At 44.2% G+C, this 3,905-nt stretch overlaps 1 long non-coding RNA gene across 1 annotated transcript in view; it reads right to left on the reverse strand.

Annotated features, from left to right (window-relative positions):
- LOC111871020 overlaps positions 1-3,905 on the reverse strand; it is a 524,678-nt gene that overhangs the window by 519,114 nt on the left and 1,659 nt on the right. The window lies entirely within an intron of this gene.

Here is a 3,905-nt window from a genome sequence, read left to right on the forward strand (position 1 = left end):
CGGCACGGCGACCACTGATTGGCCTATTGTACCTGCCCCGGGTGATTATGATGATGGAGAATTTAGTGGAATGAAGATTGGCAGGGGAAACCGAAGTACTCGGAGAAAACCTATCCCAGCGCCTACAAACTTCTGTGTTGCGATCGAACTTAATGAAGGGTCTTAAATATCTGTAAAACATCTTACAAAATGTATAACTTCTGTTAATGAGATTGTCTTTTCACAGGATGTAAACAGTGAAATGACGGTCGATATAAATCTATTTTCATATTAATCTTTTTTAATATTCCAAGCATATTCCTGGTACTTAGGCTGCGTCGACCTCAGGGCCATATTGCGGCTGGAAGTATTAGGTCAATTGAAAAAATCCAATGACCTCATCGCGACTCGAACTCGCGACCTTCCGGCTTGCAGCATACATGTCATACATGTATTTGCAAATTTCTTACGAGATGCACGAATATCTCGTACCTATGTTATTATACCCTAACATGAAATGACAAAGCACCTAAGATGCAGCATTAGGTCAGTGTGCTTCGTTTATGGGTAAATTCCGTATGTTGTATATATAAATGCAACTGTCTGTAAATCAGCCGATATGCCCTATATGGCAAGGCGATATCAGGTTGGACAACGTCTTCGATGACGTAAAGTTAACATGCTTCAGCTTATATATATATACACACACAGATAGACAAATATATATATGTGTGTGTTTCATTAGATTCATAGAGATTTTCTCGAAACCACTATGGGATGACCCAGAACAAGATGATGCATCCACTGCTGGAACACATAAAGAAGCGAGAAAAGAGCTAACAAGAAATTGAGAAGGAAGGACTGGAAGACAGAAGAGACAGGAAATTTTTTGTCTATTAACCTACATAAAACAACAGCAACACAATTACAAGAGAAGGCAGAGGGGGTAGGAGGAGGAAGAGGAGGAGGAAGAAGAAGAAGAAGACAACTGATTTTAATGTGCGACATTGTAGGCCCGTGACTGGAGTGTTAAGACCTGACGCTGCTCTGAACGTTTGGCTTACACACCAGGCAGTCCTAATTTACGCTTGTTGGGATGGAGACTCCGTCACAGTAAGGCCAGTATTCACCTGATGGTGGTTTGGAAAGAAACAGAAGAATCACACGATAAAGGGTCTTGATAAATAGCAAATGATTCATCTAATTTTAATAAATGCGCACTTTCCTACTGTATGCTTCAATTGACATCAACTGTTGCCACATTACGCGGGTTCAAATACTCGGCGGAGGTCGTCGAATTTTTAAGGGCGGAAAAATTCAGGGAACAAGTTCTCCGGGAGGGACTTTAAGCCGTGGGTCCCGTGTCGTAGCTTTACGGCACGTAAAAGAATCTCATATCTCCAAAGGAGGTCACTGAGCCAAATTACGGACGTTTCCCGCCCAACAGCAGTCTCTAATACCTCTGGTAGATGGGGGAAGCAGTATAGATACCTCTCAGCTAGTAGAGGCCGATCTTGCTGGCTGGGCGGGACTGATGGTAAGCACCAGTACCGGTAGGATATAGAGACTGGTAGAAATCATAGAGGGAAGCACAATGGACCAATACAGGTCTAAGTGCATGGTGAAACCCACCCTCTCCAATAACTAACTAACTGTTGCCACAAAGAAAAGGGAGCTGAGAACATTACAAAATATACTGCACCTGAAGTTCTCACAGTAGTGGCTATGAAGAGTGGTCTTCGACGCTAACGATGGATGCAGAATTTTCCTCCGAAACGTCGGTGGACTTCCACAAGACTACTTGTCGTTATATCACAGATCATTTTCGAAGAATGCAAACGAAGAAGAGCCAACAGACAATAACATGTTCCCTTGAAGAACCAATTGATACTGCAGATGGCTGTAACAGTAACTTAGAAAGGTCCACCCTAACGCCCAGCTACAACAACAACCTACCGACTTTTTCAGTGCAATCAAGTGCATACACAGACACACACTATCAATCAACTGATGATTTTAAACAAATTTCTTAAGTATACTTCAATGTCATGCACTTTGTAAACCTGTTTGCGGAATTACTGTAGTGGACTCAGGCGCATTTCTTCTGTAAGTTTCGGATGAATCTTAACCTAATTTCAGCCAAAGTGTCAGGAACTCAGCAACGACGATTTTACGCGCAACCCAAACGACAATAAGAACAACAACCCCGACGTCCAGGCCGAATATCTAACACAACTACTTTGCATTCGGGAGGTCCCGCAATTGAATATCCTTACCGAGGTTTTCCTCAATCCCTCCAAGCCAATTCTGGGGCAGTATGTAGAATTCGACCACGACCGCTTCATTCCACAGGCTTCCTAATTCATTATTCATTAACCAGCCTATCCGTCTGCGCCGTAGAACGGCCCACAAATAATAAGAACAACGGTGGCAACACCGAGCAGGCGATAACTACCACAGAACCTATGCAGTGACTGCTGGGGAACCAGCTTTATATTCCGTGCAGGGATCAGGGATCTGGCCCTTCTCCACAACAGATACCGAGTCCCAGGGGCAAAGGGGTCGGGCATCGAAATTAACAATGCGTGGACTTATACCTCTAGTCCCCCATACGTCTTAATTAAGCACATGCACAATTCTATTATTATTCTTGTCTCATAACATGAAACCGTGACCACATAGAAGGTAAATGGGAGAAAAGTAATTAAACGGTTCACCTGTGAAGAGTTCTACGTTCTGGGATATAACGCTGTGTAGTCCGTTGAAAGTCAACCGACGTTTCAGAGGAACATGTCTTCGAAGAACAAGTCGAGCAAGAAACCAGCGTGAAGCTGGTCAGGAAGCAAGCGTTAGAATCGGCTTGCAGCTTGCTAGCTGCTTCATGCTGGTTTCTTGCTCGACTTGTTCTTCGACCCTGAAGATGGAGATGAGAGGTTCCTCAGAAACGTCGGTTTATTTTCAACGGACTACGCGGTGTTATATCCCAGAACATAGAACTCTTCATTACCACCGCTGTGAGAACCTCAAGTCATAAATTCACTTGTGGACACTGTTCCCACATACGGACTGCTACTGGTCAATTTTCTAATGTAAAAGCAAATTCGTACGAATGCCTTCTGGTAGATTTTAAGATATAACAACAGTCACTGTTTCTACTCTGAGTATACAACATTCACGACCGACACACAGAACCACTGTCTGTCCCCCCCCCCACTAAAACATCACATCATTACGTACTTACTTATGGATCTGAGCCCTTCTTGAGAAGCCGCCAATTGTGCAGCTACGCAAGAATTTCCCAGCATTTTATGGAACCCGAAGGTTCATTACCGTGTTCACAAAAGCGCTCCACTGATCCCTATCATGAGCCAGATCAATCCAATCCATACCATCCCATCCTATCTCTCTAAGATCCATTTTAATATTTCTCACCCACCTACGCCTTGGTCTTCCAAGTGGTCTCTTTCCTTCTGGCTTTGCCACGAATATCCTATATGCATTTCTCGTCTCCCCCATTCGTGCTACATGCCCTGCCCACCTCATCCTCCTTGACTTAATCATTATAATTATAATCACATCATTACAAACTGCAAATAAAGAGTGTGGCTCATGCCTCTGCCTGTACTCCGTAATTTTGAATTCACCTATAGTCAGCCTCTAACGACCAACCATCGTTCTCATTTCTGTTGTGGCAGAAGGAAATAGAGTTAATTACGTGTCCCGCCTCATGCGAGTAGGATAGCTATACACATTAACAGTCAAACCCAAGACGCAGTTCTCTACAAGACAGCTCAGTCTTCAGACCATGATGTGTAGCAGGCCTGATGTAGTGAGAAATAGCAATAATGCTGCTGCGAGAGCTCAGTTGGTATAGCGACGGGGCGGGCGGGCGGGCGGGCGGACGGACGGACGGGCGGGGGTTGATT

This window comes from Cryptotermes secundus, unplaced genomic scaffold (assembly GCF_002891405.2).
Source record: "Cryptotermes secundus unplaced genomic scaffold, Csec_1.0 scaffold1606, whole genome shotgun sequence".
Classification (NCBI taxonomy): domain Eukaryota; kingdom Metazoa; phylum Arthropoda; class Insecta; order Blattodea; family Kalotermitidae; genus Cryptotermes; species Cryptotermes secundus.